The sequence below is a fragment of the Passer domesticus genome, chromosome 1 (genome assembly GCF_036417665.1).
Source record: "Passer domesticus isolate bPasDom1 chromosome 1, bPasDom1.hap1, whole genome shotgun sequence".
Lineage (NCBI taxonomy): Eukaryota > Metazoa > Chordata > Aves > Passeriformes > Passeridae > Passer > Passer domesticus.
This window is the reverse complement of record NC_087474.1, coordinates 107,676,510-107,702,978: the sequence shown is the minus strand read 5'-3', so window position 1 is coordinate 107,702,978 and position 26,469 is coordinate 107,676,510. Positions and strand designations below refer to the sequence as shown.

Here is a 26,469-nt window from a genome sequence, read left to right as displayed (position 1 = left end):
GCTCAAGCATGAGCAGCTCAGGCACACATCTTGTCTCTGTAGACACACCTTGAGTAACTAAATGACCACTGGAAGACTGCAAGTGCAAGTATTTGACAATTTTTGCCTTCTGTCACTGTCCACAGTATCCTGCTCAGCTCGGATAGCAGGGAAATATTCTAGTTTGCCTAAAACCAATCAGTTAGAGAGAGATGCTTGCATCCCTGTGGGTTTTCTTTTTTTAAGAATGCAACCAGGAGTCACAGGCATGGTTTAGCAGTCCACTGTATTAAAAATGAACACAGCAGAAGTTCCTTTGCTGACTTTGATGTTGTGATTTTGAGTGAGTAGAGCTGTGATCTGAGCAGCTGGTCCAGATGTGACTTGAATTCTGTCTACAAACTGCCCATTTTTGAAAACAAAAGTATTTGAATACATCAGAGTTTTTCACATACTCAAAAGCTATTTTGCTAAATTCTGGAATATGAGCTTAGTTTTAGTTCCATTTAATTTTGATATAAATAGACCATTTACATATTCAAAAAAGATTCCATTTAGTAAAACCCAATTATTGTGGGTGAAATAAATATGGGGTAATGATTTATTGCATTTACTGCTAGATAAAAATCTCTTCATACTGTATAATAAAAACATCACTGCTTTGTGCCTAGTTAAGATGTGAAAAAGCCACCGTACTGTTTAAAGCACATCAAAAGCAAAGAGACATTATAGGTCAGAAACTCTACAAGACTGGAGAAACTTCTTTTATTGAAGACAAAACAATTTATATATTTTCATCACATTGAAACTACTGAGCTTATAAAAATCAAATGTTTTAAATTCTAAATTAGAAAGAGGTACAGAACAGGCTGATTGTTGCCTGCAGGAAATCTTCCAGACTGTTTTCTGACATTCTAAATATAAAATATGCCATATGAGAAATGTCTGTTTCATTCTGAAGCCTGTGATGAATGTTCGCCAGGAACCATTGACCATTGCCTCATCTCAAGTGGAATCAAATTGGAAGTTTCACAGAGAAAGCAAAGACAGACCTCTGGAGTTCAGTATTTAATCTAAGTTCCTTGTACACCTTTCATCTTGCCTGAGCAGATAAAGCAATTTTTTTTTCACAGTTTGGTGAAAAATGACCACTGTCAGCTGTACAGTGAGTCTGTAAATGTGGAAATATAATTGTTGGGAAACAAGGACAGTGGACTGTTAGGAAAGTTGTCCACCCTTATTTTTTTCCATTCCCTCATTTTCATTCCACCCTTTTTTTGTTCCATGCAAAAACTGTGAAAAAAACACCCCAACTCTTTATTTTAAAGGCATTCTGTCTCCTGAAAATGTTTTATTGAGACCTCTTTTCCTGAGTCTTTTGCAATAGGAATTTCATATAGAAGTTCAAGCTCTGCTGTTAAAATTCCAGAACACAACACTGGCATGGAAAGGACAGATAGATACAAGAGTCCATAAACATCCCAAATTTATAGACTGTTTAGCTGTAAAACACACACACACTGTCTTAAGGTATTTTGAATACTACATTATAGAAAGATAATTGAACTGGAATAACAAATTGAATGAAACATTCCTAAGCATGGAAACATAAAATCCTGTGAGATTTAATTCACAGTCTGCATGAAAGTTAAAGAACAATAACAGACAAAGCAACATCTAAATGTGTGACACTTTTGCAGATTTGTGACCTGCCACTCATACTAATATTAAATGTGCAAATTTGTTAGCATTTTCTCATACATTTCCTGTTCTTTTCAGAATCTTCTGGGTTTATTGCTGGCTACTGCTCATGCTTAATTTGTGTGAAAACTCTCTTTCTTCCTCACAGAAAAACTAAAACATGGGAATTTCAATTTAAAAGGTCAAGTCAGTATTTGTTGCTTTTTAACTACAGCTTTCTATTGTAAATTGTTGCTGAGAAATTAATTGGAAAGAGCCAAGAGGGTATTCTTCATGACATTATTCCAGGGCGTAGTTTTCAAGCTGTTTCCTACAGAGACAGAAACACATTACAAGTTCTGTCCACATGTAAGATAGCATGCACTGGGGCATAATGATAAGCAGATGGCATTATTTGCAGTGGAAGTAATAGCAACCAGAAGCATTTCTGCCTACATTATTTTGCAAATGTTTTTATATTATGCTGTGTTAAAGTCTGGAACTTTATGTGCTTTCCCTTTCTAAAGCATAGGTATTGATAGCAATTGATGAGATAGCTGGTGGTTATAAGTAAACAGAGTAGTTATTGGGAAGTAGGTGGTATTTAAAAAACCACAACCACAGCAATCACTAGAAAAAGACAGAACAAGATAGAACAAATACTAGTGAAATGTTCCAAAAAATGGAGGAAAGATGAAATTGGATGATTTGATGGTCTTGTGATTAAAGATGTTGTTTCGGAAAGTCTTTATATGAATACGCCATTCAGAAAATCTGAAGTTTCTAACTTTTATTACCAATAATATTGCCTAATTTACCACCACCATCTGGATGGCAATTATTGCTGGAAGTAATGCATCCAAGGCATATTATTTCAGAGAATGACTCTATAGTTCATGGGTGCATTGTGAGATAGAATGTATTAGGGAGATTCCCAGGCTAGAGGAGACCTCAAGTACACATGTGCACACATGATTATATGCAGGTGTGTGGATAGATACACAATATGTCTCTACATGTGCACCTATACATAATAGTATAGAATTGAGTCTTATGCCATTTCACTACGATAAGGAATTGCCAGGTTAGTCCAGTGTTCTCCTCTTGAGACTTAAAAATCTCTGTGTTTGAAAAAAAAATCTATTTACCATATTATTTAAATACTTTCCTTTGCAAAGGTATTTTGTATGAACTTGGAGTTATATTTCCTCTAGATATATGTCCTCATGGCCTTCTGCACTTGGAGCTAGATTGTAACATTTTTAGTGTGACCAATACATTGAAAGAGATGGTGCAGAAGGGACTTACATCTGTAGGGACTTAAATCCCCCCAAAGGGATTTAGCCTCCAAAGGGCCATATGCAACAGTGACAGTACCTGCTGGAAGACTGCAACATGTCCTCCCTCTGGCACAGGCCTGAAACAGCTGGTGTGGGAAAAGGTTGGGCAATGAACACAGCCAGCCTGTTCCCTGCTCCTGTGGAACACAGCTAGCTGCCTTCCTTCTTACCCCTGCAGTGAGGAGCAGGATGTTGTGCCTCCATGAACTTCAATGGGAGGACAACTTCAGAAACTCTGAATTCACTGCAATTGTCAACTGGCAGGAAGAACAGAGATGAGACACTGCTGTACATCCTGCTGTGTTCCAGGGAGAACCACCATACTCTTGGGAACTGGAGTATTTGGAGTGAAATGAAGTCTGTGCATTTGATCAGAACAAAAATGAAATTATTTTGGAACCAAATGTGAGAAATATGCTGCCTCTGTAGACTCCTCTGTTAAAAAACTCAATAGTAATAATAATACAAAAAAAATTTGATAATTCATACAGACAATTAATTTATGGTCTGTCCTGGGGTGACCATATCTCTTGTTTTGAACATTGTTCCAGTGATTCTACCATTTAAATGTGATAATGTGTCAAATGTGATAAGGAGGATCATCAAGGTATCTTGGTACTCTTATTTATTTGTATCATGGTAAGGGCAAGACATCTGAGAACAGAGAACAGTCACCACAGCATAGAGTATAATCCTTGCACTGAACAGTTTGTGGTCTGAGCAGGTGAAAGACTCAAGACTGGAGAAGGCTTTCATTTTGTGCAGGTGAAACAGAGCCTCTGCCACAAATCTGGGGTTTCCCAGCGTCTGTGGAGTTTATATTGCACCCTGGAAAGACTCAGAGGTATGTGTTCAGTTATGCAGGAAGCTCTCTAGCACTGAAAGCAATAAGAACTGCGTCACAATAAATTATTATCCTTGTTTCCCTGAGCTGCTCAAGGATGCAAAGGGCAAAGTTAGAAATCAAATTAGGATCTATCAGATGATTTAGCCATAAGACTGACAAGTGCAGAAACCCGATTTCCTCTCTGGGGTTCAGCTAACACCTCTGTGACTGTGCATTCTGAAAAATGCCTTACAGAAATACAGGGCTTCTATGTTAGCTGTGTTGAGTACTCACTCCTGACTGGTTAGCCATGTCAGCATGGACATCAGCAAGGACAGCATTTCACTCTTCTTGCTGACTTTGTCTGCAGTTCAAAGCTAGATGTGTATCTGAGCTGCTAATGTGACACATGTCTGCCACAGTGACTTCAGCAGAGAGACTCTAAGAGCTAAATGACAATCTGAGAGAAAAGTGGTACTGTGAAGAAAAACCAGTAAAAGTCCTGAGGAAAGTCCTTCACACCTAAGATTAAATGAAGTATTGTCTATGTCAACTGAACTGGTGCAATCAGAAAAAAGCTATAACATAATGAAAAGAATTATTCTCTAGTATTCAGAAGAAAAAAAGAAATCAATATCGGAAAAAAGCCAATTGTAAAATCTAAAAGCTTAACAATTAGTTCTTTAATATATGATCTTTTGAAGTGCCAAAAAAAGCTATTTTAAGCTACACTTTTTTGAGTTTTTTTACTCGATATAGACTGCTTAATTGTATAGAAGCTATCATGTAAAGCTAAAAGACTGCATTAAATAAACTCCATTCCTTTTCAAGTCCAACATCAAGTCTTATAAATTTGAAGTACTCTATTTTCATAACAGATCCCGTATATCCCAGCATTGTACACAAGCCTAAACATAGCTGTTCTATTGAGCTTGAAATCAATGAGGGCACTGCACTGTAAACAAAGGAACAATTTGCCCCAGTGAGCACAATTAAGTTTGTTTCAGTCTGGGATGTGAACTGTAGTCTGCATGAAAATCTTCTCACAGAGCTTCAAACCACAGTACATCTGTTTCTCTCACCTAGCTTGCATGGTTCCAAATGGCAAAGTATTAGCTAAAAAACAAGCAAGATAATTTTTAATACATTATGTTTCTATGCTTCTATAAAATATTAAAGCTAAAAACTGTTTTTACCAAATTGATATCTAGCTATTGACCTACCATATGTGATAATGACTAAAATTTAAATAGAGAATATTATTTTAGGTCTTTGCATGTGAATATGTAAGAAATCTACTGCATTGAAGATGGAGTTTTTGTCATACAATTCAAAAAATATATCAATAATAACTTTGAATATAACTGTGCATACAGGAAGAATACAGCAGGATCAATACACATAGTCCCAAACACCACTCTCATTTTGATTCTTAAAATCTTCCCTTCCTTGACATATAAGTGATATACAGAAAATCCTGGGTTGCCTATGGGATTTTTTTTTCAGCAATCCTTATGACTTTCAGAGGATCAAGGTTGTATCCATATGTTCTTGAAATTCTCCCTGCAGTGTTTTTTTTTTTTGCAGCCATAAGTGGAAAATGAATTGCAATGGATTTTATAGGAGCATGTGGGTTAAAACTGGCTGAAAGACTATAAACAAAAGATTATGAGAGTGACTAGGGGAAAAATATCTAGTAGGGTAATGAAGGGTGCAGATTCGGGATTGCTCCTATTTAACATCTTCATTAGCAATCTGGAAGAAAGAATAAACAGCATGTTAATGAAATGCACAAATACTAAATTAGGAGGAGTCACAAATACTATTGAGGACAGAAACATAATCCAAAGGCCCTAGGGAGAAATGTGGCAGGAAATAACAAAGCAAGCCACTACTCACAAAAAGCATACTAATGCATTAAATCTAGTGCAGTGTGAATCAATGAGGGAAAAACCACAGAAGCAGTAACACTGGAAGAGATTCTGGGAGCAACGTATTAGATATGCGGTGCAATGTGACATGCTGGCAATAAAAGCCAATATATTCAGTGCCACATATGCAAAAGCAGAAAGTCATGGATCAAAGAGGCTGTAGCTTCTCTAAATGTTTCTCTACTAACAGAAAATGGAATCTTGATACTGAAGAAGAACCCCCTAGTCAGCATAGCTATGCTCAGTTGAAATATTAAGTGTTTTGGTTAGAAAAATTCTTCAAGAAAGAACAGGGAAGAAGTGATATATAAATTTATAGAAAGAAGAAATATCTGATTATATAGAAAGAAATATCTGATGAGATGAAGTTGAACATGGGTTAATGACAGGAAAAGTAACTGGCTATGCTCTAAAAAGTTTTTTCAACTTTTTTTTCAGATCAATCAAATTTTCTTCTGTAATGAAAGCTAGCAGATGACAAGCTGGCACATAACTTGCAAAAGAAAAATGATGCACACTTTCCTATTGGTAAAATATTTTTCCCCACCCATCACCTACATATAAATTGAACAAAAGGAATCTATTGTGAAAAAATTGGGATCAATACAGTTCCTCATGCTGCACTAAATTTATACCTAGTATCACCAGAAAATTGCTTGGTTCATTTGGTTTTGGGGGTTTTTTTTGTGACATAAGTAGGCCTCTCAGAAAGGAAGAAAAAGAGAAAATAAAGTTTATCATCAGTTTTTGGTGAGTTTTTTAACAGGACCAAATCTGTATGTTGCATAAGTAGACATTTTCTTTTGAACAAGCAAAAGGTCCTTGTTTTTTTGCAAGATGGAGGGATGCAAAGAAAAAGAACAAAATACAAAAACCAACAATAAAACTAGTTGTGCCATTAATCTAATCCATGCTGCATTTGTGTTTTTGACACTGCATGCATTGTAGCTCTATCATACTTTTCTGCAGTTCACCCAGAATCTAGTAAAATGGTAACTGAGTATACGCTGTAAAATCATACAGTAAACAGTACAATGACAATGAAACCATAACTGGTTAAAAGTCCTTGACCCTGGGAGTGATGCTGCTTCTACAAAAGGAGAAATTGAATTGATTAATATTGTTGAGTTTGTGAAAAATCCTTTTTGTTCTCACAATAAAAGTATGCAAGAGTAGAAAATGAAAGATCAGCCAGCTGGTGTAAACCAGAGAAAAGTGTTATTCCACAGTATGTGTAATTAAGCCTCAGAACTCTGAACTCAAGAGGATGGTGCAAAAAGAGGTCAAAGAGATCATGAAAGATACAGGTATGGAAGGGCACTGAGAAGAAAATTTCACATGAAACCTGTTGCTCTGAAAGTCCCTAGATTTCAATTTACTAGAGTTATGCATTAAAACCGTAGGGGTCACTCTGTGCATTCTCACTGTCTTGTGCTGTTGCATATGTTCTACCCACACACCAGATATGCTATAGGCACTCTACTATTAAGTTGACCTAAGAAAGAGTTTTTTAAGCTAGAAGTTATTATTAAGCAATAATAATCACAATGAAATACCCTATGAAGGCACTTGTTAAAAAAAACCAGGCGCAATAGCAGGAAATTTTGAAAGTGTACACATGCACACACACAACACCTTTTGGGAACCCCAACCAGAACTGGGAGTTATGAATACTTCTTGGAGGAAGAGCAATGTTAATTGGGTGCTATCTTACAAACTCCTGTTTTGCCATCAGGACCTGCATTAGGGTGCAAACACTAAGGTCTCTGAACAACTAAGAAACAGTTTTGTGTTTGAAAAATAATCTAAATGCCAAAGTACCTAAAAAATTTAGTCTTCAGGGACTTCTCTCCACAAGCAAAAATGTAGATGTATATTGTATAAGATTAGTAACAAAATGTGGTTAATAAAACACTTTTGGGAGTTTTAAGAGGATTGTATAGTGACACATTTGCTCAGTACACACTAGGTCTAATCCAGGGCAAAAATCAAGCTTGTTTAAAAAGATAATGTGGAGCTGGGTTGTAGCAAGCCTTAAGTGGTGGGAAGGGCCTTGCTCAGAAAAGCTAAAATCCAGCAGATGCTCTTGGGTGTGCATGACTGCTTCTATAACTTGCTGTGGGTTTTCTAGATTTATGCATCTGTCTAGCTTCCTTATGGTAGATAGAAGGGAATGTGTCTCTCACACTGCATCAGAGAAAAAGCACAACATTATATCTGAGGATGCTCAGCTCTTCTTTTTCAATCTCCAACACCCCACAGATGTTGAAAGCTTTGTTAAAACTGTTAGGTTTTTTTTTTTTGTGGGTTAAATGTACATTTCAGTTCTCTTTGCCAGGTGAGGAGAATAATTTTAGGTTTAGAGGTTTTTATAAGTAAAGTAATAGCATATATCTAAAATATCATAAATATATTTATGCACAACATATAGTATATGGTAAGTATGAACCCAGAGGGAAGATTATCAAAGATGTCATAAATTGCAGACTCTATCCTCTTAATAATAGGTTAGAGATATTACTGGGACATTAAATAGTTTATTTAATTATTAAACCTATTTGGATTGACAAGACTTTTGACATAATGTAATGTATCTAATGCGATGTAAAAATGTATACATAAAATATCTGGTTTCTATGAGAGGGTGAAGTTTTCTTCTTTTATGTGGATTCTGTTAACTCAGTTGAATTACTTGTTCATAATATATTCAGAATGTATTTAGCTAGAGACCTGTGTAATTACATTTATTACTTCTGTAAAGGCTGAAGAAGAATATGTGGGATAAGAATATGTAGCAATTTTTTAATCACATTTACTGCAGCCTTTTGAAGAGATATATCCCTACCTGCACAGATGTTTCTTGAAAAATACTGGTCCTTAGTCGGTGTAGTTCAGACTGCAAGTATATGACAGTGCCCTATTTTTATAGGAGGATCCACTCAGTTTGATTTTCATTCCAGAAAAACAGCCTTATTACCTCTGGTTGTGGGCTGGCACTTGTTACAAAGACCTACCAATAGAGAAAGGAGATAGAAAATTAAAAATGTGTGTAATTGAAGTCACAGACAGGCATATTTGGGCAACAGAAGATGCTAATTCATATGTGTAAAAGTTCACCTGTTAAGTAAAACCAAATAATATTAAACACTTTTGCTTATGAAAAAGGATATTTGTATCAAATTTCTTCCAACAACTGATCAGCTTTAAAAATTCATTGAAAGTTTATTAAAAAGTTGCCTCACATAGACAATTGTGCTTTTCATGATAAAACATTTCAGCTTGGTAATTTTCTACAATTTTGTGTCTGAAAGCCATTGCTTTTGTCTCCTTTCCAGTTCTTCTGCTCCAAATGACTGATTCCCCTTTCTGGGCATCATCTGGCTCCAGCTGGTTCCTCTGGAAGAGGAGGAGCAGGATGCTGGTTCTTGTCTTCAGAAGGGCAAGGCAAGCCTGGCAGACTGGTAGGTAATGGTGATGGGAATGGAGAACTAGGATAACTTCTCTGCTTTCTGTCCTGCAGTACTTACCCTGTTCGTGGTTGGTAGACAGGTCCAACACATGACTTGACTAAAAAGAAGCTCTCTAATATAGAGATTATTTTTTTTCTCTGTGGCTGAGATTGCTGCAACACACAGGCTCCTTAGCTTAAGCCAAATTATTAATACAGCAATAAAGAATATTTTGCAGTTACCAGTTATTTTAATCTTTTTCTGTACTTAATTTTGGCCAACAAGTCTTGGCACGAGCCATGAGCTGTAGATCATAGTAGGTTTCTCAGCTCCGTGAAATGTTAAAGAATTATGCCAAAATTAGATGAATGCTTCTTTATTGCATCCCCATGTCCTTTTCCACTCAAGTAAGGGGCAGAAGATAGGTACACTTACATACTCTGTATTTGTCACTGGGTTCTGACTATTGCAATAGAGTATACCATTTTAACCATAACAGCAGCCACACTTTTTGATATAATAAATATATCTATAATGCACTGGAGCAAATCTATGCTAAACTTAATAAGTAAATGGAAAGATAAAACACTTAAAAATAAGGGGGAATTGACACTAGAGGAAAGGCAACCAAATTCTTGCTGTATTAGCAGCATGTCGATTTTTCTTCTGACACTTAATGTTTTGCTATGATTTCTTGGCATTCAGCACAGCTTCCCAGAGTATCCCAAGTGTAATGCTTGATACTTGCCAGGTCAGATCCAAATGATGCTGAAGTGTCATGACTTGTATGTGGATTTATAGGTCTGTTAAGCTGTCAGTGTAATTATCATTATTTATGTAAATAATTTTAACCTGCTTGAGGAATTAATGTTTCATAATATAATTTTTACTTACTGTGGTGGGTTTTTTTTACATTGTCACAGTTGTACAAAGTGGCCATATGTCCATGATAATATCATGTTTTGTGCTTTGCACTGAAACTGAATTTTTCTATTAAGCTTTACAGTAGCAGAAGACTCAAGACTTCATTATTTTAAGGCTCAATACAGTAGCTGGACATTACTTTATATCCCCTTGGTAAACACATATCCAGTACCCTTTATTGTCCTTGGGAATTATGCATAGTTGTGAATGTGAGGACTGATAAGCACAAGTGTTAGAAACACATTATCTTGAAGTTTTGCATATGTTTTGGAAATTTATACTCTACGGCACGTGTGAAATAATGGATTTGTTTTCGATAGCTTATCAATAAAAATAAAGTAGTCCATACCATAGATAAAGAATTAATAGTTTTCAAGCATTCTAGTTCGTCTGAAGTGATGATACGAGAATGTCTTGGAATTATTAACCTCCCTGCCAGAAAGTTGACACAGTAAAGTGTTCAGATAACAGCTTCCTATAGCTACATGCTGAAAGTGTATAAGTAAAGAAACATATGCATGTTTCTATTCCAGTGGTGGAAAAGAAATATATAATATTGATAAAGCGTATGTACATTACCAATCTGCAGGAAAATTATTCTACCAGTTGCCAATCTTCAGAGCTGTAAGAAAACATAAATCACTCTTGTGAATTACATCTAGGTATGTGTAGTATTTACTGAGGTTTAGTCAACATTTAGCAAAAACAAAAAGTTCAACAAGCTGTCTGTTTGCAATGATCAGGATTCTTATTTCATGACAGCTGAGTCTGAGTCTGCAAAAGACTCAACTTTGGCTCATTTAGAGGGCAGTGCTGAAGCAGACATTGCACTGGCTTCAGAGGATATAAGCAGATGCTTTAAAATTAGCACATCTGAGCACTGACCAGCTTATCATATTTCCTCTAAAAAGATGTTAAATATTTTAAATCTATTAAGTGATGTAACTTCACTGTAATCTATTTCCCGTTTTGTGTATATAGTTTAATAAAATGTAATACAGTGCATACATACAGTTAAAGAAACTGACATGATTTTTTAATATTATACTGAATTAAACAATATTACATTATTAGCAAGAAGTTTAGTTTACCATCTTGCATAGAAATTGTAATGTGAGTAACCATATGATACTATGAAATATCAAAGGACATAAGAATTCATTCTTGTATGTGTGCATAAAAAATTAGCTTCCTTGTTATATATACCTAGAGATCATAGAAAAAAAATTATCTCTCCAGAAAAAAAACTTGCTTTTCTTTCACTTGTACAAATTCGGAGTTCAGTTTACAAATACATAATTTTCTAGAAGATAGTGTATATACCCACTCTTTCTAATGCTCTAGTATTACTAAAGGCAGTCATTATCAAGACAGAGAGACAACCTCTGTTTGTTAATGCAAATTAGGTAAACATCCCACTTATCCTTTTTGAAATAAATAATGTAAAACAGGCACTTAGGAAGAGTCCTCTGGGTAACATTCCCTCCTACAACTCAGTTGATCAAATCCTTTTTTCTAGTAGGAAAAAGCATATTTCAGTGGTTTAATTAAGAATTACCTATATATTAGGGTACAGTCTTCAAATAAGTATGCAGAAAGTTGGAACTAGAAGATTTTTAATGTCTCTTCCAATCCAAACAATTCTGGGATCTATTCTATGATCTAAACACATTAAGAAATTGTCAAATACATAATTCAAAAGTTGTTTTGTTTTTTTGGGTTTTTTTTTACAAAGAGCCCAAAAGAAAAATAAAAAAGAGCTGCTCATGCACAAAATCCCCACAGTTTCTGTGTTTGTGATGGTGACCAAGGAATCTGTGAAATATAATCAGATAAATATTAATGTTATTAAATGAAAGTACAATATGGACAATTTGCACTAAAAAGAAACACAGAAAAATAAAAACATGAAGAAAAAAAGAGACATCAACACAGGCTATTAATAGTGCTTTTTAACTACTTTTGGTACTTGCTAAGCCTCAGCTCCCACAAACAATTCTGTCAGTAAATGTAATATTATAGAGTCCTGTAAGCTGACAGACAGTTTTGCTCACTAGAATTATTCCTGTGAATACGTGTAAGCTGGATGAAGAGGACCCAAGCTCTACTGAAACCAGTAAGAAGACTCTTACTGAGTGCAAAATTTCTATGGAAAGTGAATTAGAAAATCTTCCATATGAAATAATTAATATAATAAACATGAAGTAGAGCAGATTGAATTATCTGTAGCACAACCCTGTAGAGAATTAAAATTCTTTAGAGATAACTTCCAATGGTGGGATCCTTAAAGCATAACTTTCAGCTCCTGACATCAAATCTATGTAATAGGAAATGGCACAACAAGGTATCACATGATAGCATCTAATGTATTACAATAGGAATTGAATTAAATGGTGATTAATTAATTACAAGCATAACAGATAATAGCAATCTCTTTAATCAGAAGTGATTACATTATAAAAAGATCAAATAACATGGTAAAGATATGTATTTGAATAAATGCTATCAGCTAACACGCACCATTTAATTTATCTGCTGAGTAGAGGACCACAAAGTGTCTGATCAAGTATCCTTTCCTTTTTGCATTGGAGAAATAAGATAAAATGAGTTTAAAGGGGCATAAGCTGAACATCTAAATTTCTTCATAGTTATGCTTTTCCCCAGTTACTCTCATCTTTTACAAGTTATGTTAGAGTACAAAACCCTCTTTTTTAGGCTGAAGGCGTGTTTTTTGGTTTGAAGTTGTAATTCAAATTTCTTTTGCGCAATTTGAACAGAGAAAAACAATTGGTTCTTTTTTTTTTTGAAAGCCCATCTTTTACTAAGATTTGGAATACAATAAATACTGGAAGTCATATTTGTAATGACAATTTTCATAGGAGAAGAGAACCCCAAGTGATGGGATTTAATTTTGAATTTCCAGGTTTTTAAAGATAATTAACATTTATTTGTTTGTTGTATTCCTTTCCCCTACATGGATTTATAAAATTCATTTGGTTGAAAAATCATAAAACACTGTATCATTTCTGTTTTAGGTCATTCTCAGGACCTTACAATCATAGATATTTTCTTGTCTTAGCAGTTCAGCCTAATTATTGACTTTGGTGCAAGAGTTCTTCTAGAACTTTGCCCCAGATGATTATTTATAAGAAATTAGGATGACTTCAAACCATTACAAATTTCAGAATAGCAGGACTGAGTAAATCCTTAATCTTCCTAAATCATCTTTTCTTAAAAAGTTCTGTATAATTGCATACACATTTTCAACGTATAAAGATTCAGTGTCTTTAAACAGGCACAGATTGCACATTCCAGGAGAAACATCTAAAATCACATTTGAAAAATTTAGGTCAGTGTATAATTAGAGCCCCAAGTTACCCAAAAGTATCAAATTTGAGCTGTGTAATGTTAGACACATGCCTTGACAGTATGGCTACATTCAGTGTCAGTTTGAAATTTCAAATGCATACCTATGAAAATAAAAGGGAAAATAAACTCCTAAAAATCACAGGAGACCTTCTTCTTTTTTTTTTTTCTTTTTTTTTTTGTCTTTTTTTTTGTTTGTTTTGTTTTGTTTTTGTTTTCTTTTGGTTTTGTTTTTTTCTTTTTGTGCATCAACAGCAAAGAACTTTAACCAAATATAGTAAATTTTGTGATCCTGGTACTTTCATGCCAAAGTACAAACTTGTCATAGTACCCTCCAAGTGTGAAACTGTAACTGAGAAACTAAAAAGTGGGGTACTTCGCTACTCATGTTTCTATTTAGAATTCACATCACAAAGTGTAAAACCAAAAAATTGTGAACAAAATCTCTGTCAGTCCCTGGAGATATATTCACTGTTTCTTTGACTGGAGAAGGACTGCTACAGCATTGGTTTGTCCTATTGCCACCCCTAAAACCCAGGGGCTTTGGAATTGTCTTGTCTGGAAGACAGAGATCATCAAAAAATGGCTTTGGTTTGACAGTCTACCTATTCAGCCATCTTACTCTTGTGACCATGCCTCGAGTGCATGCTCCTTGCATATAGTTAGAAAAACCTGACAGCTTAAATTCTTATTTTAATCCTATTTGAGGTTTCTATGAAGACCTAAGGCACTGCTGCCAACTTGGCCTAATAGACATATTGCTAATCTGCACCCTGAGAGGTGTAATTTCTATTTCCTTTGTCACAAGATGGGAAAATTTTATGTTTCAGATCCTGTTTTTGGAGAACGAAAGGCATTGGAACTTATTTACTCCTCAAACCACTGCAAATTTATCAGTAAGTGTAAAAGAAAATGTTCTGTGACAGGAATAGTATGTGTTTCCTATAGATAGCTGTATTTGAGTGGTGTTAGTTTTGTCTAACAAGAAGCATATGACAAAAGAAGTTTTATCTTAGATGCAGCTATAACATCTCTCCTGGGTGCAAATCAAATTAGGGTTTAATTCATACTTTGTCTTTTCCTTAACATGGGCACCAAGAACCCCTCTCCACTATGCAATTTCTTGGTATCTACACCTTTGGTAGAAGTGAGTCATCCATAGTGCATCTTCCCCTCTGGGAAAAGGTGTTAAATATGGCCAACTCATTTAAAACCTTCTGGAAGGACTCACGTAAACATATGCACTTGGTGTAGGGTCACAGAAGTCTCAACTCTGTAAGGAACTGGGCAAAAAAATACAGAGAAAACACCATCCCTGATACATAGCCATTAAATCTAAGATCCAGAATGGCCTACAAGCCAGGTTATACCATTTTACTGTAAATTTTATGCTGGCATTCACTGCCTTAACAAAAAGACAACCCATAGTCTCCAGTCCACTTTAAATCCATGTATTACACTGCTGTGTCAGTGTAACACATTTCAGCCATCTTTCTTTCTTGACATCCCAATTCCTTTAGAAAGAAAGCCTTTTACAACTTAGGAGCACTCAAAAAAATGGCCTCTGAACCTGAAGTATAAGATGTGGTGACGGATCATCTGCTAGGCTTCCAAAGTGAGCAGCCACAGTAAGAAAAGTTTCCCCTGGTAAAATGCTTTAGATAAAAAAAATAGGGCGGCTTTTAGGTCAGACATGCTGGCATTGGGAAGGGTAAGGAGGAATCTCCTGCGTTAGGTAAGCTATCTCTTCAGTAGTTCCAGTCCTGGTGGATAGCAGTGACCTCTGGCTATCTGCACAAGCACTCTGCTGATAGCATAACTGAAGATGGTTCTGATTTATTGAGAGCTCATCTTTACATGACCCTTGTATGCTCCTGAAACACTCCCCACAGAATTTACTTCTCCAGTGAGTTTACATATATACTCCCACATATATGTGAAGGTGTATCTTGTATCACAAAAATGCATATGTATATTACCAGCACAAAAGCAATTGTCTTCTTTTAAGTGATGTTCCATTCCCCCCAGAAACCTGAGTGTTCTACAGGAAACCTTCCTAGGACACTTTTGACTTCAGATATGATGCAAAAGTCTGTTTGATACATATTTGAGGATTTTCCCTTAGCATGGATCATAATACTGACTTCTCAAATAAAATCAACTTTAAGAGGAATTACTAGATGAAAAGTGGTTCCCTCTGTGTCCAGATTGTGCTTCGGAACAGTAAATTATTTAATTATAAATATATTACATTGCCAGAATCCTGTGATAAGCTTCACCATAATGTTCTTAAAGAAGGACACTGAATTCTATGTAAATTACGTAATAAAATCAATTCAGTGATGTGGTAGAGTCATCCAGACCAAAAATCAATAGGTTAATGAGTTTTAAAACAAGCAGAATAACATACAGCTCTCTATAATATTGATAGCCTGAATATCCGTTATTTTCACAATTTAAGTTCTACTACTAATTAAGTTTACAACTCTCTCTGTAAAACTCTTTCACAAAGCCGACCAAAGCAATTTCTAAGAGCATCACTGCTAAATAAAAAAAATACTTTGTGTTGTCAAGTTTCTGGGAAAAATAGAAGTGAATGATAGCCAAAGGAATTGTATATTTTTCTTCTAGTAACCAAAGTATATTTTAGAACTGCCCTGTGCTAATAATTTCTGCTTGAAATATTTTCTTTTGTAACTAGATCTTAGATTCCTTTCTCTTTGTCAGTCATTTAGGCTTCAAGTAAAATATGCAAGAACACAGAGCACAACAAAAGAACACACTAATCTTACTCTGTCAAAAGCAGATCCTCTTTCTTATTCCCCAAGGCCAGACAAAACAGAGCTGGGCTAAAACATTAAATACAGTGAAGCAAGCATACATTTTTTCTTATCTCTTGCTAAAATACCTGATATGCAAGAAAAAAATTCCACACAATTTTTTCTTTCCCACAGTTTTAGCTGATTGCAAAAACAAACTAGTAAACACATTCCCTTAAAAATACATGAACAAATTTTCAGAGTTTTCAATGCAACCCCTAATTTCACTGGAGTGGGTAGAGCCACCTGCCATTCTGCTGCACACTTGGCTGGTAGTCTGTACATTGCACAGTCTTACAGAAATATATGAAGTAGTGTGCTCACTTCTGAATCTAATATTGTCCTTCCCTTGGTAAAAGAATTCCTTCAATAAATTGAGGTCCTTTGGACTTTCAGCCCCTTGTCTCACTTGCAAGTATAGTCTCATAAACAATTGTAGATAGAACACGGAATGTCTTTTTAAAGGCAAACCATTTTCCTGTTAAAAACTGCACACCATACATCTTTTTAAAGATGCTTTTTCTTTTATATATTTACTCCAGAAAAGTATAGCCTTGAACATTGTGGCCTGCTGGACAAATTTCTTGGGAAGTATAACTGAAAAACTGGAGTTCTTAAAAACCTATTATCTGCAAAGAGACACAAGGGTAAAGGAAAAACTCATCATTAGAGCTGAGGCTCTGTAAGTCAGTTATTGTTTCTATTCTGCTTTTAGTGTACCAGCTTCACAACGTTTTGCGTTTTTTGTTTTATAATTATATATATTTCTTTAAGGACACAGTTCTGGGCTTACACACCCAAGAAAATAATACTTCCATTCTCCTAAGTTGGAGGTGTAAACATGTAGGATAATGGATGAATAAGGATAGCAAGATGAATTTGGTGGTTTTCTTCAGGGGAAAAAAAAAAAAAAGAAAACCAAAAGAGTGTGAAACCATAGCAGAACAACTATCTGATAGCTCATTCTTCAAAATGGAGTTCACTAGGTTCAATAAAGTCCTTTCTGCATTGGCAACCAAATTTGCAGTTCTATCTTGAAGTCCTATTTTGTACAACCTCACCTATCATGAAAATGTTTCTGGTGCAAAATATCTGCAGGATTAATAAGACTAATTTTTCCTTTATCTGTTACAAAAGAGTAACATCAGGCCTCAAGAGAAATGTATTGTCATATACCATACTGCACAGATAGTTCAGTATAAAAGAGTAAACCAATCTTCTAAATTTGCCACTCTAGAATTTTCTGAGGGATTTGTATCAGAAATAAGGATGATATGGAAGTAAATGGGCAAATTTACTTGTAATGGTGTTTTTTGCCACAGTGACTTATACATATACGTATTCACGTATGTATAAGTATGTATATGCATATGTATACACATATGCAGCAAAACACATACATTTATGCACACACCTATGTAGGTACAATGGTCTGAGGAGTGTTTCTCACTTTATATAAAGTTGCTTCTCAGCAGAAAGCAAAATGAGTCAGTGCATTCTGCTATGGCTCTCTGTTCATGAATTAAGTCATCTTTCTATCTTGCTATCCCCTTTTCTTGCCTGTAATATTTGGTACTGTCATTTCAATACCCAGATGGTTAATCTAATAATTAGAAATTACTTAAAAACTCTTTGTCCGAGACACAATGTTTGTGTCAAATTCCAGTTATTATCCAAATACACATCACCAATGCTACTCTAAAATAACTCAAAACTGAAAGACTGTGGTCTCAATAGTTTTTTTGGTTGGTTGAAGATAAGGGGAAAGAGCATACACCAAGCTACAAACACAATACTACTTTTTCACAAAATTTAACAGAGTTTGCATATTCTGATGATATGCAGATGTTCTCCCAATTTGTGCATCCTCTTTGATGAAAATTAAAGCAAAAGTTTTAAATACTTTTTCCCAATGCATTTCACTGAAAATCTGATGGTGGCGTTGAAATCCTTACAAAGATGAGAATACAGACTAGAAAAATACTTGAATTTAATTAGTTAGAGCAAAACTCTTCTTTTAAATTTTATCAACCAAGATGTTAAGGAACAAATAGTTAAATGCCTGAGCTTTTAGGTGGAAAAAATTTTCAAAAAGTGCATAATATAATTGCTTGCACATTTAGTCTTATTGGAGCTCATTCCATTTCCTACCAGAAAAATCAGTGGCAGAGATTTTTTTGTTATTGGATAGTCAAGGTGATTATTTTACACCTGCAAATAATAAGATTTGTGGGACTATGGAATATACTGTGACTAATATCTAAGTAATAAAAATATCTAAAATTCAGATATTCTCAGAACATCTGGTTTACCAGCCTTGGTTCTGGACTCCAGTCAAAATTCCTTGAAAGAACAAAAAAGAATACCACAACACATTAACAGTGTTATTTTCCTCTGGTCTGGAATCTCCTACCAAACTGAGACCTGAGCCTTTTTCCTTTGATGGTGTTCATGAGTGAATGCATGAAGTGGACATAACCAATTCAACAGATTATCAGCACATGTGCTATGGATTTGTGAACCAAGTGTGTTTGTCTGGAGGCAAATTAAAATTCTGCTAAAACCTCTAAGATTAAATCAGTAAACTCTGAAATAATCTGGGGAATTAGAGAGAAAACTGCAGCCCCTGGGCTGTGTTCTGCACTCAATTTGATAGTGGTCTGTGGATAATTCATGGGTCAGATGACAGTCTCCTTTCTCCTCATTCTCTGAAGGGAAAAGGTAGTGAGAGAATCAGGTGACAAAGAAGATGTAAAGAATGCAGAAGAGGAACAGAACAGATGGGCGTGGGAGACAAAATGCGTTGCAAAAGTGACAGAACAATCATTGCATTCTAGACAACTAAAAATACACAAATACATTCATATTTGTTTCCCCTGCTGCAGTTGCCAGAAAGATGTCACATTATCACAAGTAAAAAGTGAGGTGGCACATGCAAAGAGAAGTCATGATGAGTGAGATGCATCAGCCGCTTTCTTCTTTAAATGATGCTCCCACCTCTGAAAGCCAGAAGGCCTATGGCTTTGGAATTTTGTGACTCTGTACAGGAAAAAAGTTGTTCAAATTCTTTTGCAATGTTTCAAGAGTGTTAGTAGATTGCCTTGGACAATCTCAGCTGTTATAACAGATATAAGGACAAAAAATAATTTCTATGATATGGGTTATTTAAGGACTTCAAGGTGAAATCTTACACATCAAGAATTCTAAAGTAACAAATGAAAAGTTTTAGTTTATGAACAGAATCATTGCAAATGCCAAAAATTAGTGCTTCTTTATAGCTACATGAATAGTTTTTATAAAACAACTCAGATGCAGATTGCTTTATTCAGAGGTTTGAAAAGCTATCAGATAGATGGGGGATGCACCAGTGCTTTCTTTCAATCCTCAGTGATACTTCATATTGACTAAATACACAGTCTGAAAAGTGCCACAACTTCAGCATGCTCTGAAAGAAATACAATTTTCTTCTCATTCCTCTATAAATAGAGTAAACTAGCCCACCGTAGAAGGAACTGAGTGAATAGCTGGGGTAAATTTACATTAGCTGAAATTAATCAAAGACTACACCCTCAGTTTGCTGAGCATGAAGTAGGCTTTTGTGTTTTGTATTCTCCCTGAACTAGCTAAAAACATTTTCCTAGTTTGTATGTTGTACTGGCTGCCTGGAGTTCTCAGCTTAGGATCAAAAGTTCTTTGTCCTTGGTCTATCTTCCCTTTATTTTAAAAGGAAAAAAAAAACAAGGACGTTGACTGAAGCAGTGAAAAAATCCATCATAATGTAATGATAGTTTTATTATAGCTGAGGTATTTTAAGGACACAAGCAAGATAAGCTCCATAGAAAGAGATAGCATCTTTTACTGGATCAAAAAATACAACTGGAAGGGTATACAGATCTGGATACATGAATGCCCTCCTGCAAGTTTAAAATGGAAACAGCCAGCTGGTCTGAAATATTTATTTACAAATTGAATATACATATTAAAAAAATTTACATTATAGAAAGTTTGAATTTTAACAAAAAAAAAATTATTTTTTAAAAATAAGGAAAAATATTCTCAATACCTTGATAGCTAAAGGATACATAATTTTATCTAATTTAAGTCAGTTTAAGACTGTTAGTTTTACTGTGTTTAGATAATTTTTGATTTCTGATGTTTCACTCTACAAGTTTAAGCTGCCTTAACAGAAGATATTGGGTCTCCTTTCAGCTACAATATGGCAGAAATAAAAGGGACATGTGTTAGTCTATAGCTTCTCTCATGGAAAACTTTCTCAAATATGTTTGGTGAGAAGATCCTATGTCTTTCTTATCATATCACACATTTTTGAGTGCTATATGCTGCTTTCTTTTGGTGTCAGATTAATCAGTATTTATTTCCTTTAACTTTGCTCTCAACATCACAGCCAATTCTTAGGAAAACATATATGCTATCCAAAGGTTATTATTTACACAGATTGTGGTAATATCTTGTCCAGGCTTTTGGCCAGGAAGAAGTTGATTTTTCTTGCAGAACCTTTGAGGGGGTGGAGCCTGAAGCCATGTGGGCTTTTCTGGGTTGTTGTCCTATACAACCTCACCTCACTACTCGGGGGTGGAAGTAAAGGATTCTTCTTCCAAGAAGAAGGTGGGGGTAGCTCACATTTGGAGAAGAAAGTGTGAAGCACAGAGGGTCTATCCACCACTACTTTTCAGTGATCTGGGCTTGTGAGCATTTTTGGTTGTAAAGATAAAAATGCTCCTCTTTTTACACACATTTTTTGCCAATATTGTTGCAGCTACTGTTTGATTTTCTTTTCTCATTGTTGTTTCCAGGAAATTGTTATTATCTCAACCTGTGATCTCTGCCTTTGAAGTCTCCCACCAGAGACTTGGGGAGGGGAAGAGTGGCTTTTGGTTTGAAGTGCTGTTCCTAAACCAGGACAGCCCTCATTGGAGCTGACTGTGGGGCTCAGTTGGTTCTGGCATACTGCACACTCCTCCTGGTGAAACCACAACACATCTAAAAATGGGTCAGATACTATCTAAATGCAGAAGATGCAATCTGCTCTCAAGAGGCAGCAAGCAATTGTAGCCCAGTAAATTATTTTTCTCATGACTAGCAAAAAGTTGCCGTCCTTTTGTTGACCTGGTCTTAGAGCTCATCTAGGTTTGCTGTGGCTGCAGCTGGGCTCAGTCTGGTTTGACAGCTGCTGAAAGGGGTAGTACCTGGGGGAGGCCTTTGTGCCACACTTTGGCTTTAGAGGAGAGCCTCTGAGAAGGGGGCTATGAGGAGGAAAACAAAAAAAAGAAAAAAAAAAAGAAAAGGGTAAAGGTGGCCTCGGTGGAAGATGAAGGAGAAAAATTCCTTGTCATGATTTTCAAATTGCTTCCAGCAAAGATCTCAGGTGCTTATTGCTATACCCTCTTATTCTCCCCTGCTTTCTCTAGGAATACTGAAACAATCAGCCTTGGGATGGAAAGGGATACAAGAAGGGTGAGCTCCACACCACAAAAATAAACACTAGGAAAGGTGGGGGTTTGTTGGTTTTGTTTGTTTGTGGTTTTGTGGCTTTTTGTTTGTATGGGGTTTTGTTTTGTTTTGCTTTTTTCACTTTAAATGGTATTATTATAATTTTCTGTTTTAATTAAATAAGCCATGTTGTTAAATCTGCTAAAACAGATTGTTCTCATTGCACACTCACATTTTAGCTATGTATGTTTTTTTGCTCCCTTTTGCACACAGCAAGATTTTGAGCCTAAAAAAGAAAAGCAGATTCAAATATACAATAGAACAAAATACTGATTTTCATTCCTGCATAATTGGAAAATAATTCCTAAATTTAGTCAAATAGATCTTTGAAGAGGAGAAAGTAGAAAAAGTTTCCTCAGTAGGACTTAAGAACTGAACATTGTCGTGGAATATCTGTAGGCTGGGCCTTTATTTGGCCTTTCAGCAGATACCAGCTGTACCTCAGTTTTCTGGGCATGTGATTGTAACACATATGTAATGCTTCAGTTCTCAGCCTTTTAGGTAAAATCCAGCACAATTTTTTTTAATAAAGATATGAATAATAGTCAGCCTTGTAATGGGGATGAAGTAAATGCATGCTATTCTGTTTTGCTGGTGTTTTTTCCAGTTCAATAAAAATTTTTCCATTGAATATCAATGATAGAGAAACTGAATAGCCATGGTAGAGAAAAAAAACTTATAGGTAAAAATTAAAATATAAAAAGGAATAAATAATGAAGGCATTACTAAGAATGCAGTATTTGTAAAGTATCATCTTGCACATTCCCAAAATTTGAAGGCAATCTTGATTTTGTGTACGGTACTTTAATGTGTTTAAAGGCAAATACTTGCAGACTGTGCTGACAAGCTGGGAAATTTTAGCCTGGCAAACAACAACTTTGAAATTAATTTGAATGTTCACAGTCGATAATGAGCTAAATGTGAGTTCCCAAAGGAGAGAGTTAGAAGTATAAAGAGGAAAATCTTGTTTAAATTTAGGGGGCAATATGATCTTACTATAGGTGCAAACACCCATGTGGAATGCAGTGCTCTTGGTTGTAGTTGAAATTGGAGAAAGTTTGTAGAAAATACAGGAGAATGATTAAAAGATTTGGAAACAGGCCCCCTTGGGGGTTTTAATCTGTTTATCAAAGACATAAAAGAGATAAATTTAAGCAGGATGGTGTACATGCTTGCATGTGTGGGTGAATGACTGTCGTGCATCCTGGAAGTATCTCCTGGCAAACAAAACTTTGATCAAGGGTTCTCTAATATAGTAGACAAAAGTGTAACAAAATTCAATGGCTGGAAGATTAAGCAAGACAAATTTAGAGTGATAGAATAAGGCTCCAATGTCTAACACTGAAGAAAATTAACTAGTGAGTACTGTGATGAAATTGTGGTTGGTTTTCTGTGGAAATTTTAATTATGACTCAGCATAATTTTCTCACCACACTCTTTTAATTCTGTGGGAATTTCTTCTAGTAAATCCTATAACCTTTCTTATTTGACAGGTCAGCTTAGATGATGATAATAATATTTCTTTTCTGGTTTTGCCATCTGTGTTGAATAATCTTTTATCTCATGTTCTCATTTTTGTATATATAAATATTTTATTTCAACCTTTGTCTTCTAAACTTCCTGTCCCTGGACAAAACCCCTACTTTCCCTCTGTGGCCTTCACTCTCTTCTCTTAGTCCCTTCACATTGCAGACCCCTGTTGACATAAGCATTTTGATTCTTTGGCTAACTACCTGACTGAAAGCAAGTCAGTAGATTCAAACTGTAAGAGGTCAATAATTGCATATCTATATATTAGGGACCTGAGTATTGTATTTGCATGGACCCTCATGGCAGGAAGGAATGATGAATCTGACTCCATGTTCTCAGAAGGCTAATTTATTATTTTATGATACTATATTATATTAAAGACTACTATACTATACTATACTATACTATACTATACTATACTATACTATACTATACTACACTATACTATACTAAAGAATACAGAAAGGATACTTACTGAATGCTAAAAAGATAATAATGAAAACTCGTGACTTTTTCTGGAGTCTCAACACAGCTTGGCGCTGACTGGCCAAAGAGCCAAAACAACTCACACCAGAAGCCAGTGAAACAATCACCTGTGGGTAAACAATCTCCAAACACATTCCACATGAGCAAAACAGAGGAGAAGCAAATGAGATAATAATTTTCTCTCTGCGGCTTCTCAGCTTCCCAGGAGAAAAATCCTGGGCGAAGGGATTTTTCAGAAAATGTGAATGCAACACCTGAGAGTAGGCTAGAAGTAATTAGAAAAAATATTTCCATGTGTAAAGCTTTTATGACTTTGGTTTTACGAATTCCCATGTTATTTTTCAAGGGATCTGTCTCTGGAACCTCTGTCTCCAGTGGTGCCCATTGAGACGAAAAAATGTCATGAATTAGTTTTTTAATTTTTTTTTTTTAATTTAGAACCCTTAGAATGGTCCTGTTTTAAAAAGAAAGTAAGCCTTTACTACAGCAGAAATGCTGCTCTGATATAAGTTTTCTGAACAGTAAGTGGATGAAGATCTAAATTAGGTTTTCACTGTGTCAGGTGCAATAGTAGCAACCAAACAAAAGCATTGCATAGCCTTAGGTCTGACAGTCTGTTAAGTGAATTTGTATGCACACAAGAAGAAGTGTCTTTTTGAAACATGAAGATGCCCAAGAGAGAGACTCTGGAAAGGTTTTACAGCCATTTAATAGTTCAAGACATTATTTGTTCAATAACAGAAGAAAAAGGCTTAGAGAGCAATCAGATTTTCATGGACAAAAGCTAGGCTCTTGTCCTGAGGGGAGAAAGGATCATAGGCAGTGATTTTTGTGTGTGTCAGGAAGAGATGCAAAAAAAGGGTTTGACAGCTGGAGAAGCAAGAGAAGAACTGCTCATTCTATCTCATCTATTTTGTATGCGTTTATACTCCATTTTATCTGAATGTGATTTCTAGCTCTTTCCTCCTCTCTCTAATGAATGTTTCATTCTCTTTTTACACTGCTATTACTACAAAAAAACTATTCTTCTTCATGTTCCCACTCAGTTCTTTTTCCTGTCCTACATCACTCTCAATATTGAACCACAACAGCTCCCTAATTTTCTAATAAGGATGCAAGTGCATTCTCATTTTGGTCACTTTTGTGTCCACATGACTGCTGTAGTATCCCCTGTAGACCATGTATTTTAGCAGCTGTGCAGAACCTAGTGAAAGCTGATTACAATCACGAATATCCACTCCTCTGCCCTGAAGGAAATGGTACTTGTCAGCAAATAAAACTAGCTAAGTGTTCCCCTAGTAGTGTAAACACTACCTCAGATTCCCAAAGGACTTAAAATATACTTGGTTCTCCAATTTGGTTTTCTCATGTTTTTGTTTTGTTTCTACTCTTCAAAAGTGCACTAAGAAATCTACCTGAAGACGTGCCCAAGTGGTAATTTTCTGGCCAGAGCTGGTTGCGCACTGGGAAAAATATCTCAAAAAGACATCCCCAAGAATTATAACAGTGCCAGTACAAGGGGACAGATACTAATCTCCAAGCTATCTTGCAGTTTAACTATTTCTTCCATCTTAGTGTACTCCTGTTTTTGAAGGAAATTGAAGGGACAAGATGATGAAATGCTACTAGTTTCGAATGAGACAAGGCAACCTTCTTTATCTATTCAGCCACAAGGTTGCAATAAGGGCTAAAAATGTAATTTATTTACTTTTGTCCCCTATGAGTGTGAAAAACCTCCCTTAACCCTCAGCATAACAGTGAACCTCCCCTGAAAAGAAAATATATAGAAATACTTACTTTATGTTTTTAGTAGCTTAGTCCGTTCAGGAGCTGGCTTAAACCAAATGGTTGAATTGAATCTAAGCTGCTGCCCTGGGGTTGTTGTATAACAGCAAAATCTTCTGAGTATAAACAAATTATATTTCTGCATGTGGGAGGATGATGGAAAGAAAAGCGTAGTTTACTTTTGACTGGGACTGGGACTATACTTGTGGCATAATGTTTTGTTGGCCTGGCAAAAAATTCTGAGCATCGGCCTCTTAAATGTCACAGAGTTTTTGTAGGAAAGATTTTTATTAGGAAATGTCAAAGCAAATATCTAGGCATGGAATGGCTCAAAGCTGCCTGTCATATATATAATATTGATGGATTCTTGGCTGTGTCTTTTGTTAAGTAAATGAGAATACTGGCTTCATGAATTCTGGTTACATGTCTAAATGCAAGAGCTGCCCACGCAAAACCTGTGTTGGAACTTTATAAGCTGACATGGTCGATAGAAGTGAGAAGTTCTGATTCAAAATAAAGAATCAGGACATCTGCTTCAAGTTTCGTGCTTTTGGGGGAAAATGATGGAGGGGGAACACATTACTTTAATGTCACAAATTCTGATCAATTTATTTTAAACTTTACTTTGATGATAAAGATACAAAGTGAAGATACTAAAGTATTTGCCACTTTTCCCAAATGCAAATATAGATATATCTTAACCCTTTCTTTCAAACTTTAATCAGTATGATTCAGGCATACAAAGCAGAAGCTGGGAATAAGAAGAAACAATTCTTCTGGAAGGTTATATTGAGAATATATATTTGGACTACATAGCCACCGTAGTTCCTTTCAAACTGTAAT

The 26,469-nt window shown here is 35.5% G+C and overlaps 1 long non-coding RNA gene across 4 annotated transcripts in view; it reads right to left on the bottom strand.

Moving 5' to 3' along the window:
• LOC135308078 (uncharacterized) overlaps positions 1-25,737 on the bottom strand; it is a 269,531-nt gene extending 243,794 nt beyond the window's left edge. For 3 of the 4 annotated variants that reach the window (XR_010368616.1, XR_010368617.1, XR_010368618.1), the window contains exons 1-3: positions 25,639-25,737; positions 10,709-10,751; positions 8,602-8,766 (exon numbers count right to left, since the gene is read on the bottom strand). This is a non-coding gene — a long non-coding RNA (uncharacterized LOC135308078). Of the gene's footprint in view, positions 1-728; positions 5,581-8,601; positions 8,767-10,708; positions 10,752-25,638 lie in introns of those variants that run through there. The other variant, XR_010368615.1, reaches the window with a different exon arrangement.
• Between the last annotated feature and the right edge of the window lie 732 nt (positions 25,738-26,469).